At 42.4% G+C, this 13,995-nt stretch overlaps 1 long non-coding RNA gene across 2 annotated transcripts in view; it reads left to right on the top strand.

The window, feature by feature from the left end:
- Positions 1-516, top strand: part of LOC118453228 — a 72,587-nt gene extending 72,071 nt beyond the window's left edge. For both annotated transcript variants that reach the window (XR_004843133.1, XR_004843132.1), the window contains exon 6: positions 348-516. This is a non-coding gene — a long non-coding RNA (uncharacterized LOC118453228). The remainder of the gene's footprint in view (positions 1-347) is intronic.
- Positions 517-13,995: the final 13,479 nt, after the last annotated feature.

Below are 13,995 nucleotides of genomic sequence, written 5' to 3'. Positions count from 1 at the left end.
TGTTTTGAACCACTGTGACTATGGTTCACAATTCTTTTATCCTCCAGCTATTTAGTGATTTTACCCTTCACAATTACTTCCAGTAATTCATTAAGAGCAAAGTTGGTCCCTCTGGGGATAAATTCACCCTAGCTTGCCACCAGCTCCTGAAAGCGCAGATTCAGCCAGTAAGCCTCTGTGGAAGTCGTTCAAGAGAAGAAGTAGCAAAACAGCATTAAGTGAAGAGAGAGGGCAGCCCTGCCCCCAGGGTGGGCAACGGGGCACTCAGAGGCATCCAGCACCATGTGGGTATTCTCTGTATGCTCTCAGAAAATGCTCAAAACCAGTTTTTGTTTGTTATTTTGCAGAGTCCTCGCTGAACAAGGCAACATTAGGACAACTGCCTGCTCCCCCACTGAGATGCGATGACTCCTCCCATGTCTCTACTGCAACCAAGGTACCTATGGGTAAGACCATGTCCACTGCCTATCTGCTTCCTTGTCTTGTTTTTCTTTTTAAGATGGCTATTGCATTAACTTTTCCTCACTGTTAGCTGCAGCTGAAAAGTAAAAGCTTGCAACTACTGAATAGATTGACTTAGATAAAACCATAAAAATCTGATAAGGCTGTATCACATCTCTTGAGACACCCCCCACACCCCCCTCTTCTACATCGAGCACCTCACATTATGAGAAATCAGGATTATCCTAACATAATTTCGGGCATACTTAGATTATATTATTCTTGCAATGTTCAGTGCACATTTGCAATAATAATCAATTGATTGAAATCAATGTAATTCATCCCATTCTACAGTGGAATAAAAAAGCAATGGTAAAAGTGGATAAATACTATATTGGAAAAATGATGAGGAAAACCTGCTATACATGGCAGAGGGGCAACGGTTTCTTGCATTAACTGGCCATTTTCAGATTTTTAAACATCGGGCTTGTAAAATGCAGACTTTTTGTGCACAAAATGTAATTCTGGGTGGTTAAAGAAGGAGGGTTCTAGCAAAATTTCACTGAAACATTTTTAATACGACTTAGTTTTTGTTTGAAAAGAACAGCTTATCTTTGAGGTGCTGAGGGACAGATTGGAAGAGGGTGAGTTGTATTTTCAAGGCATTCTGAGCAAAATCTGCAGAAGGTGGGGAACAGAGGAATTTTGCCTGTCTGGTTATCCGTGTTCAAGTCGATTGCAGTGTAACGTCACCCAGAACAGGGGCTGTGATTGTGCAGAAAGGGAGGGAATGGGCACTGGCATCCCTAAGTGCTATGAGCATTACAAAAATAGCACCAGGCATTTAGTAAGTGTGTTTCAGTAAGTGGCGTATGGGTGTATATATAACCCAAACATATACATACATTTGCACTCACATACTATATTACACTTACGTATTATGTACAGCATAAAACACAGACAATACGGAATACATAATCTGTGAATACATAACAGTTATATACTCTGACATATAATACGTATGGACTAATTATACACAATTCAACTGAATTAGGTCCTGCTCCCAGCCCACCACAGGAGAAGTCCAGTTCTGTAGCTGGATGCGGTATGTACAACTGCTTCTCACTTTTGGCTGGGTGCAGTCCCCCCGACTGACTGTAACGCAAGCGTGCACGAGTCGACATGGGCGAGACTGTTTCTAGCCACCGCACAGATGTGCAGGGATGAAACAGGACTTCCCTAACGCCTTCATACTCTGTGAATAATCAAGGTCGTTGTGGAACTGGGTGCCCTTCTCTCCACACCTGCCCACAGGCAGACTATAGAGCTGTTTGGGAGAAGGGGCCTTCTGAGTAGAAGGCTGGCACAGGGCACGCTGCCCTGCTGTGCAGGGAGCTTGCACTGTGTCTCCGCTGCTCTTGCTGGGACACTGAAATCTTGCACAGCATTTGAACCCACACATATTGCAACTTCACTTCTGCACAGCATTTAAATCTTGAAACATTTGCAGTGTCTTTTATTACTGTTTGAAAGTCATACCCAGCGACTTAGCCAGGGTCCAGGTCCCATGGGGCAAAGCATCTTATAACAAGACCCAAACCTATTCCAACGAGCTAAATGGACAAAATAGGCAAAGAGCCTACTGCCCTTCTTTTCAGAAATTATTCCCTTTTCCCTAGATGTCCCCAAAGGTTCACTTCCTAGAATGGAAACACAGAGCAGGTAGACTCATGGAACACCTCGCACTTGGTGTTTCATCTTCACTGCGTATTTTTCCATTTCTCTAATGTCAAGAAAAGGAAAGCCTCTCCTTGAACAACAGGCTCTGCATTACCCACAAGTCTACCTCGACTTTGATTATGGTATTCTTAGGCAGGCAACTGTTTTAAATGCCAACATCGAACTACCAAAATAGGTGATATATGAAGTGATTTTTTTTTTGCAAGACACCAAACTATGTGGATAACTTTTTTTTTTTTAAACTGTATGTAAGCTATAATTTTATTGTTAATTACAAAATCAAGGAATTGTAGGAATTGCATTTTACTGTCTTATGACTTCACTACAGGACTCCCATATTATTTTTGACTGTAATTACCCATTCTGCTAAAAGAAAAGAAATAATTCTAAAGGACTATGAATCTCCAGCATAACTGCTTACAATACTAATGAATAGGTTTATAGTCAATTTGCTATCTACAGTATGTCAGATCCCACGGGACATTTTTCTTCCTATCTTTTTTAAAATACAAATATAAAACGTGCCTTCTGAAAGTCTAATGTTTCTAAAAAAAAAAAAACCAAACGTTTCTAAAATCTTCTAAACGATATAACTGGCTATTTAATACATGAATATTTATGGAGTGTTCTGCTTAAGGCAGCAGTTCTGTAATTATAGACTTCAGCTCCCAACACCTTGAAAATGTCAAATATAATTAGACAGTAGAATGTGTATTGTTTTAATTACAAAATGGAATAGGAATTTTCCTGTTCCTAATTAGAATAATAAAACCCCCCAACTTCAGTTCACATATCTTGACTAATAAGTCCTTATACTCTTATTTCCTTGGATGGCTAATGGAGAAAGATCCCTCTTTAGCTTGTAATTTAGACCTGTAAACATAGAGTTTGACCCAAGTGGTCAAACTCTGTTTGGCTTAGAGTCTTAAAATCGGGACCATAATCAGCACAGCTGCTGAAAAGGTTTGATTTGGGGTTTATTTTTTTAAAAAAATATATTTTTCTTTTTCCTCCTGTTATTTTCTTAAGCTGCAAGTTAAGAGCCTTTACTAAGCCATAGGATTTTGCTATTGATAATAATTAATGTTATTAATGTTTAAAAAGATTTTCCTGTATTGAGCTAGGAATTGTCCAAGCATGAGAAAAGATGATCTCTACTCCCAAGAGCTCAGCAAGGATGTAAATACCTAAAGAGCTTGTAAGGAGAGAAATAAACAGTGAAAACCTCCTGTATGTTACATCGTGCAGGACAAACCAAAAGAGCATGGGGTAGCACAGTAACTTCTCTGAACTGATGGGACATGTACCAAATATTCGTTCTGGCCAAGAGCCACAAGATACGTATCCCATGTTGTAGAGAACTGAAAGAAGGCTGTGAGGGGCGTGAGATAACAGTTCTTCAGGTTGCCCATCACTCTTCTGCAGGACATGCTGCCATTGCTTCCAGCTCCTGGTTTGCTTGTGAGGATGAAGATTACCCAGGGCCCATGGTGCCAGCACAATTTTTTATTGGTCATATGATATAGCCTGCGCATGGAAGCCATGCTGGTCCTCTCCAAAATCCACAAGCTGGCTACCCCTTAACCACCAGGCCCAAACCTGCTGGGGCACCCCCAGGGGGGAGCACTTCTGTTAAACGTCCCTGTGACTAGTTTTCCATGGCTTCGAATGCATGAAGAGAGGAACCTGTAGAACCATAGCCCACTAAATACAGTATTGTCATTGCTACTAGCAAGCCAGAGATTTGTACTGAGTTTGCAAGGACTCAGGACTGGGGCTTGTCAAACATGCTTTGTCTGTACTTGTCTTGACCTGCCTGGAACTTTGGATTTATTTGGGTTAACTGTAGCAGCAGTTTTTCTAATGACCTTAGAAATTAGGCTATGCATAACTAGTTTTACTTTCACGTATCTTTGTATGGTACAACTCTGTGTGATTTTTGTATCTATGTCTAGTAGTAACAAGTAGTTATTCTGTATAATATGAGCTATTTATGACTGCAGCACATCCCAAATCCTTTGTCAGGAGCAGTATGATGTTGATGATGGTTCTTCCTCCCTCTAGGAACCACTTGGGTCCATTTTTATGTTTGCTAATGCACTTTTACACCTTGCTCTTTCTCTTTTGGTCTGTCTTTTCACATTACATCCCAATTTACTACACGTGGCATGGCTTAAATATGTTGGATGCTTGTTCTTTGTACTCTTTTGTTACCCCTAACATCAGTTTTGCCAGCTGCAGTTCTGCGTTTCTTTGTCGGAAAATTGGCCGAGTTGTTTATAGCCTTGAGGTCTCCAGTACCAGTGTATGCCCCATCTCCTATCCTACACCTCTACCTCCTCATTGCACCCTCTGTAATGCAGGACTACAGGTCTGGTACGGCAGCAGAGGTCTTGCAGATGGGGCAGTGGAAGGCCAAGCCTTAGCAGGAAAATCTTACCGGAGTGGGTGGAACCCTAAATAGCACAAGGTTGTCCTTCAGATAGCTTGGCATCTGGGGCACTGACTTTTGTCTCTGGCTTTCCACCAGGCACACAACCTGTTGTTCTGAAGGAAATACTGAACTGCTTGCTCTTGAGTTAAAATGTAGAACCTTTAACTTCACTATTCCACAGCATCTCTGCAGAGCCCTAAATTTCTAATTCAAGGTGCTCCCTCCCCTTGGAGAATTTCCAAATAATCAAAGCTTCACTAAACCCACATTCTCTCTTGCAAGCATTACAGGCAAGGCAGTAGCAATCAGATATTGATGGTTTCTTAAATGACACCATGGAGACAGTGAGGCTCAAACCAAAAGACAGACAACAAACAAGCACACACACACCCCTCCCCAGTTCCTCTCTTACCTTGAAAGAATATGCAACTGGATACATTCATAGTTCAAAACTCTCTGGGAATCAGAAGCTTCTATAAATTCACTTTCTCTAAAACTGCACACTAGCAGTTATATATTTAACTCTTATATTTGCCAGCACTTAACTAAGCAAAGAGTCCATATTTACCTTCAGGAGAATAATGTCTTAAAATCCATGGGCTTTGTGAGAGTTCAGCCACGGAGTGTCATATAGTCACAGGTCTGCTGTGGGTTGCAGTGACGTGACCCCTCTTTGCTTTGCTAAAATATGCTACAGGTGTTCTCCCTTATGGTGAACTCACACCCAGCTCCCGTGGTGGTGGTGTATTGGGCTGGGTTGGTGGCTACCAGTGGACACTCTTAAAATACGGGTTACAAAAGTGATGAGTCCGGGCTGTATCCCAGTCAGGCTAAGTAGGGGGAAAAATGAAATGCCACTCTTCTAATGATAGTCGACTGTTGAAGTCACTGCTCAGTGTGCTGGCCGGAATGACTTCAGTGATTTTCCTGGAGACTGGGTGCAAATACAAAGGCCGTGGGATTGATTAGTTTTACCTGCTTGTATAAAAGACGGGCAGAAAAGCGAGGAGCAGTACGTACGTGGCTTTCAGAGGAAGTCAAGGCAAGATTAGCCAGATGCAGAATAAAGACAGTATGACTAGCCCACCTGTCAGAAAGGGTTAAGGGATGCCTGATATGCTATTTCAATCTTTTATATTTTGTAGATAATTTTTAGACTTGGATGGCCAGGAAATTCTTAGATCCATAGGTCATGCTGCAAGCCTTCCACAGCAAGCAAGGAGTTTCTGAGCATGGGGGCTGCCTCCTGGTGTTCCTCTTGTTTTCTGGGAATTGGGGAATCTTTGTAAACAATAATAAACAAAAATAAACAGGACTGTCTCAAAGATATAGCTAACGAATGCCATCGGTTTCTCCTCACGGAAAAACACCAGCCAAGCACTTGGGAGAAGGATGGTCTATTTAATAACGATGTCGTGTTTGCACTGCAAGGCTGTGGCATGGTAGAAGATTCTATTAAAATGTCTCATAGATGCCAGTCCTTGTGCCAAAGAATTCATGGTGGAAATGACAAGGCACAACAGATGGATGAGACAAAAAAGAGGGCTGTGGTGGGCTGGAGCAGAAAAGGTATTCCTATTCTTAGCCAAATACTAACAGTGACTGCAGCTTTCAACCGCCCTGGCTGCCATCCTGTTGTACTTTGCTGTGAGATTCACAAAAGACCAGAGAGAATGGAAGGAGGACAGGTCTCTCTCATCCTGACAGGAATGAAAACTGAGGTCATGACTATGACTGAATGCCTTCCGGAAATAGGTCAGGAAGAAGGAATGGTATCAGCCCAAATCCTGCCACTTTCTCATGGTTTTGAGAACCCATGGCTGCTGCCGAGGTACACCAGCACTGTACCTTCACCCTCGGGGTGTAGGTGTATTACTAAGCTGAATTACTATATATATATACAAAAAAATATATATACACTACATTATATGTATATTGACATTACATTATATACATATATGTACACATATATACATATATGTATAATATAGACGGTATATATAATAATATATATACTTCAGAACATATTAATATATTATATTATATTATTAATAATATAGAGTTGGGGTTTTATATATATATAAGGCTTTTTACTAAGTGTATATATTACTAAGGTGTATTACTAAGGCACCCTGCTGTGCAGGGCTGGGATTAAGAGCAAGCACAAGCTCAAAAGCATTGAACTGGGCTCTCCTGAGGACTTTGGAGAGCCAGTACTAAGCACAGGGTGGCATATTATATTATATTATTAATAATATAGAGTTGGGGTTTTATATATATATAAGGCTTTTTACTAAGTGTATATATTACTAAGGTGTATTACTAAGGCACCCTGCTGTGCAGGGCTGGGATTAAGAGCAAGCACAAGCTCAAAAGCATTGAACTGGGCTCTCCTGAGGACTTTGGAGAGCCAGTACTAAGCACAGGGTGGCTGCAGAGCAGGGGACCTGCTTGACCTATAAGTCAGGTTTGTAGACTTTATGTTCTAAACTTAATCCTTAATTGCCTCAGGCCTATAAGAGAAGGCATTAAGGCTTTCCAGAAGTCTAAGATTTGCATCTGTACAAAGGCTTTTTGCTTTTCTCTCTGAACTCGGGTTGCTGCTCCTTCTTGTCCCTTTTCGGATGGAGGTTTCGTCTGGCTCAAAGCCGTAAGGAACCGGTCTTTTCTCTAAAGGGTTTTTACTGCCCCACTGTCTAAGTTTTGTGGAAACTAATTGCAGAGCCATGATGTGATGGTCCTTCTTCTCCTAGATTTAACACTATTGGATTTCATTTCAACTCCAGTTTAATTTCAAATCCCAGGTGTCATTGACATCTATTATCATTGCCATTTTGGAAAATGAAGTTATCCTTATTTCCAGCATTGATTTTAGAGTTTAATTTAATTGTTCAGTGACTGCCAATTAGAGTCTAGCTTTAGAAATACAACAGATATCTTCGTGCAGCTCCTCAAACCTCTTGATCTTTTGCCAAGTCTTAATAGAAACCTCTCAGTATGTGTAAGACCAAAAATAGAGATCATACATCAGTGATAAAATTCCTATTTCAGAAATCTCAAAGTCATGCTAAATGCATGGTAATCCTAAAAGTGCTGCTTTTTTTTTTTTTTTTTTTTTGATAAATGTATGTGAAGCAGCAATTACACAGGGAGAAACCAACAAAATAAAAATTGTTGAACAAAAATATTTTCAGGCAGGAATAATCTAAAAAATACTTTAAAAATATTTCTATTTAATTAAGTATATGTGCTGAAATAGAAAGCAAATGCTTAGGCAGAAATTTTACAACACAAAAAATACCCTTAATGCATCTCTTTTCAGTGTGACTTCAAATGTAATTGATGATTCATTATATTAATTACGATTACAGCTAATTATGATTATTAATTAAATCAATGATTAGTTACAATCAATGAATAACTACCAACAATGAGATTAAGGCTATTGCACGTACTGTTGATTATAAAACTTCTTTTATCCTCCTGCTGCAAGGCTCTGGTCAATCAAGAACAGCCACAGTTCAAAAAAAAAGCGGTGGTTTTGGGGTCAAAGCGTTACCAAAACCCCTTTCTCTAGGGCACAAAGCTGCCAATCCCCACATAATACTACAATTTATTCTACTCTCTAAACCACACTGGTTTCCATACATTAAAAAAAAAAAAAAAAAGTCACTCTGGGTGCCAACCCTTCTCCAGTGGCTTATTCCCACACAGTTTGCCACTTCGAACTCCCTTCCTGCAAACTGAACTTTGAAGGAACAAGCTCGTCAGTCAAGACACAAGTTAGTACAGCTCAGCTCCTGGATGCCTAAGGTTCCACAACAGGCTGGTTATTAATTCTGGCTGCAGAGTAACAGATGTTTAACAATTACAGAAGAAAATCACAGAGAGGGGTATAAATTTTTGGAAGAGGTAATCATTTGGGAAAATGAATCTCCTTTAATTTCTGACGTATTCAGGTCTCTTACCACCGGGGTATTAGGTCAGGAGGATGGTGCAGGACTGGAAAGGGAGCAGAGCCTTCTTTCACTACGAACCACTCCAACTCTACGCTTGCCGAGCAAGTAGCCAAACACAGAGGGAGATCTCACACATGGCATTCGCATTTTTTTTCTCCCAGGACAACCTTGGCACAGGCCTGGCACCTCTCTTTTTGTTCCCCTTTTCTGCTCATCCTCTGCTAAAAGCTGGCGGTATGCAGGCTGTAGGGCCCTTCTTCAAGCAGAGAAGCGATGCGGAGGATGCAACGTTGATGGCTCGGCCGATGAATTATATAGCTCCTTTAATGGGCAGCAGCCTCCTCATGCCTCAGATATCCCCGTAATATTTTGGGGATGCTGGTCTCTAATGCACTGTTACAAGCAAATCCGATTTCTATCCTCTGAGAGTCAGCCACGTGGTGAGGCCAGCCCAAGGAGCAGACTGCTAAGTGCATTTCTCCTTCTTCTGCTCCCCTCACACATGGCTGACTCTTTTGAGAGAAAAAGCAATGTATTTGGAAAGTATTACGCTACATTGACAGTATGAGGATAATTTCATCTTCTATGCTTGGGGGTTTTTGTTGAGTTTTTTTTTTCCCCCCTAAGGCTAATTTAAGCGTAACAGAAAACCTATCCAGAGAGAAATGCGACTACACTGTGCCTCCAAGACACAGCGGTATAGTTTGACTCTTACACTAGATCCACACATTCTCTTCTCAGGAAGAAAGATTTAGCCCCATAGCCCACCCTCCCTCGACTCTTCTTCTGATCACTGCGCTCCCTTGGCTTTTTGTGTCCCTTGCAGTCACAGCCATACCTGACTTGCAGGTGACAAAGCTGTGCTTTAAATTTAAATGTGGTGGGGCATACATGGCTGAGTAGCCGAAAAAGATTCCAGATGTGATGGAGAAGTGGCACTGAGCTGTCAAGTGCTGTGTACAGACAGTTGACGTTTTGAACCTAGCTCTGTCAGTGCATGTTAGAAACAAAAGGGAATAAAGCGTCTGGTGCTGAAACACAGTGAACATTCTCTACACACACTTATTTCAGTGGAAGCTGATGACCTCCTGTGTTTTGCAGCCTGGAGTCCTACAATGATAACAGATCTTTGTGCTTTCTGCTGGTGAGAATTCCAGCTCCTTTGGGGAACAAGTAAAATAAGTGGTCTACCAGTACTGAAAGAAGTGTTTCCAAACAGTCCTGGCGTGATTAACTCCTGGCTGTGCTCTGGAAAATGCAGAAGCAGCAGCTACCTGTATCTGTATGCATGCATCATACACCAGAGTCTAGAAGACCACATAAGGAAAAAAAATAACGGTACAAGGGAGGTTGTCTGAAATGTCTCCGAGTTTAGCCCCTGGAAGTTCAGCAACCAACAGATGAAGGCTGTGCCCCAGGAACACAATTTAGCTGGAGAATAAGCACATCAAGTCACTCAGCTTGACAACACCTTGGCCTCTCGCATTCCCACATCTGGGGCACCCGAAGAATCTACAGCGCCACTGAAGCCAAAGGCAAAATTCATAGTGGCTGCTGTGAAACCAGGATTTAAACAAGGAGTTTGTGAAGTGGGGTAGCATGGGTGAAGACAGTCTTTTTCCTTCACCAAGAAGAAATGTGTCTCTCTGTCCTGCCTCTTAAGTGTGACCATTCTGCCAGGAACAGAAACACCGTACCCCTGGAAGTTTTCCAGATTCACATTAAAATGCGAGACATCCGTAACATACTTATGCTATACTCTGAATAAGCTGAAAGGACAGACAGTTAACAAAAAGCAAAACTTATTCCAGGAATACCCATTTGCAGTATCTCCCACAGGCACGTAGACTTTTTATCATGGAAACGAACTCCCACTAAACCAGAGGGACTATGAATTTTCACAGCAAGTTTTGCCTTTCTTAGCCATGCAAGTGAAGCTCAGGTAACCCACACAGTCTACAGAACCCCCAAATGCCCCAAGCATAATTAGGAATAAAAGAGGCCAAACTGCCTGGCAGTGCTGGTCACCACATGCTTCGGGTAAGCGTGATGCACACGGCAATCGAAAACCATTCAGCTCTCAGGAGCGTGTGCTGATCAGAGGCTCTGCTAAGCAAAAGCATTACCAGTGCTTTAAAATAAGCTCAAAAACATTCTTATGATACACAGGATAAATCATCGAGTTATTTTATTTTATGAATCATGAAACTTGAAAATAACGTAATTGAAAATGTGTTAGGATTTATTTCATAGTGCTCCTTTGTTTGCCTCTGATGTTTTTAGAGAATGACCCATCCACATTTTTCAGAAGCTTCGTCTCTTCGTTCTACTTCCTTTTCATTTCTGTCTTCCAAAGCTCTATCCTGATTCTCCTTTTGCTTTTCCTGTGTAAATGAAGAATAGCTCTAGTGATAACAATGATCTTAAAGAAGGGCATACTGGGTTTATGTTTTAACTCTGTCGTTGGCAAAATCTGCTAGTTTGAATTATTCTTAAATGAGACTGAAACCAAAATCAGGCCCAGAGTATTTCTAGTGAAGTTAACCATCAGTTGGCCTGCATACACTCTACGTAATCATATTTTATCCAATCCTGGAAGTTGCTGCCACCGAACACATTTGTTTACAGGAGTCAGTCTCATTCATAACACATGCTTAAGGACCGTAATAGCAGAAACCTCTCAGCGTCAGAACTGTATTTGTTTGCTGCTGTTCCTAAAGATAAAGTCCTTCTGAAGCAGAGAATCTGTCTTTACTTGTTCTGCATGCCAGAATTATATTAGTTATTACAGATATTTCTTCACTCTTTAACTGTATAATATATTCATTTGTATAACACAAACACATCCCTTTCCTACCACTTTGGAATTTTGACTTCCTCCTTGACCCAACATCCTTTTTTCACATTTTTCCTTTGTCTGGTGTTTGAGAGAAAAGAAACCACTTCTGGGTAATGTATTTTCTAAACAATCTGCTTTTCCTTTGGCCTAGACCTCCCAGGTCTTGATGCAAAGCAACCGACAGCCAACCCTAATTTTCTTGTTTGAAGGTGCAAACTTAATGTGCTATGGGGTTTTTTTGTTGCAATTCAGGGTGGGGAGGACTGTCTGCTATGAATGAAAATTAGAGGGAATGAGTGGCAGCAGAAAAAAAACATAAAAGAATTGACAGCATTCAGAGGAGAGAGGTTGAAAGCCTGTTTCCCATCATCCATTCAACCACCGCTCATGAAAGTAAAAGCTTTAAAATTCAGAGAGCCTTAATTAAATTGGGTAAGTTTTGTTTTTAAGTAGCTGGCTGCTGTTGGATCGCAGTAGGAACTTACCCCCTGCTTACAAAGGAAATCCGTGTTTCATAGTAATGCCAGTCAGCCACACCGGGTGACTCCTCTATCCTTTACGCTTGCAAACTTCTCATTGCAGTTAAATTATCTTTGATTAAATCCCTCTTTATAAGGTACAACTCAATCTTTGGTTCTCCTTGAGCCAATCACAATGGAAGAATCTAAGCCATCACATCCTTTTCCTGATGCTGTTGAAGTGCTGGCATCTGCCTGTGCATCCGCCTCTAGACAGGCGTTCTCGTTAGTCCAATTAGGATTAGTGCGCGTGTGGGTAAATGCAGGGTGGGTGTACACAAGTTACACAAGCGAAGCGTTTCTTTCTAAATATTGTATGAATTGTTGTCGCCCTTTCACTCAAGTGATGTGACTGCTCAACTAAAATGTGGGAAATGGTTTCAAATCCTCCTGCTGTGTAATGGGAGAGGGCTGATAACTCACCAAAGAATTTCCTAACCAGTGTCTAGGCTCAGGGGTATTGCAGTCAGTTTTTTCCTCCTGATGTTGCTTTACTTGTACTGAATACCTACATGTTCATCAGCTGACCTTAAGTCAGCTTGATAATCAATAATTAGGACTCACTCCTGGGGGAGAAGGGCTCGCACAGCCTCTAGACTCTGCTCCTGTGACTGAGTAACACAGAAGTCCTAAAAGTTCATTAGGAGACCATTCTGTTAAGGGAGGGCTCTGACTCCCTCTCAAGAGCAGCTGGGTGTTGAAGAAGTCTCCACCTCTTTTTAGATCTAGCGCTAAATGTCTTGCTGAAGGTCTTAAGAGTCCACACCAGAGCGAAGAACTTGCCTGCTTCACGTGGGAACTGTACACAGAGCTGGGTCTAAGTTCTTCATTGCTCGCAGAATCCTTTGCCTTATTCCATGTAACAGCCACAAGGAGCTTCTAGGGGAACTACGAGCATGCAATTAATATTATATAAGGCAATGCTTTTGGGCAGCAGGCGCCCGTTTTGTGCTGGTGCTCTGTATTTCGTCCCGTCTTGCTGCAGGCCAAAGCACAAAGCACAGCACAGTTCTCCTGTCTTGCAGGACCTCAGTGCTGTCCCCTGCATTACAGCTATGCCCAGCAATCTCCCTTCCAGTCTGGATTCCCAAAGCAACGAGGGTTGCTCACAGAGAGCGAGGAAGCCCCTGCCTTTTTTTTAGGTGCTTCTCCAAGCTTGACCTCTTCTTCCTACGCAACGCTAACACAGCAAGCACCTTCCCTCGAAGGGCTTTTCAGGATTAGGCCTAATTACATGGGTAGGATGTGTCTGATGCTTCCATGTAAGCGACCTCTGCAGAGCATGCCAGCTCACTTGGGGTTAGCTCCTGCCCACGTCCAGGTGCTCGGGGAGCGTGGGGGACAGAGACACCCCACTGTTACCCCAAATCCCTTCTCAGCCTGACCCCTCCTACCTCCTAGAGAACCTCCAAAGCCCTTCAAGTGCACCTGAAAGAGAATAATTTTTGGTTTGTATTTCACCCGATATTTCTATTTTAGTGGTTTATACATTATTGCATACATCCCTATGCTCTCATTTAGCGTTATAGTTAACTTCCACCACGTTTTACCACTAAGTCCTTCACGTTATATTCACAGCCTCTCTCTGTGGTACGTTACGTGGTGCCTCAGTCGCTCCTCTGGGAGCGGGGGCACCTGCAACGCTTTGCTTGCTCCACAACACATTTTTACCTCCCTCTCACCGCTGTGCCGTTAAACAAACCCACCTCGCACCCATCTCCTCTCGCTTAAGCCGTGCCTGCCCGTGATCTTGGAGAAGTACGTGACCGTACCTCCCAGGGGGGCAGATGCCTCCAAGGCACACGACACCGAGCAGCCAGCGCCTCTGCAACTCCACCTGCCACCAGCTGAGCAGCCATGGCAGGTTTTGCTCTTTCGGATGTGCCGAGAACCTCATTCCCTCTTCCAAACGGACATTTTTAGCTCTGTTAGAGGGAGCGCACAATCCGGTAACAACATACCGCTGACGGCCGTTCTCAGAGCCCTTCTGTGCTGCTCCTAAGCCCTCCCTTACTGCAGGTGATTTTCACCCCACCGAAGCGGCGTTTGCCCAGGAGCCAGCCC

Source organism: Egretta garzetta, unplaced genomic scaffold (genome assembly GCF_000687185.1).
Source record: "Egretta garzetta isolate BGI_Z169 unplaced genomic scaffold, ASM68718v1 scaffold149, whole genome shotgun sequence".
NCBI classification, from domain to species: Eukaryota; Metazoa; Chordata; class Aves; order Pelecaniformes; family Ardeidae; genus Egretta; species Egretta garzetta.
This window is presented reverse-complemented; position numbering and strand designations above follow the sequence as displayed.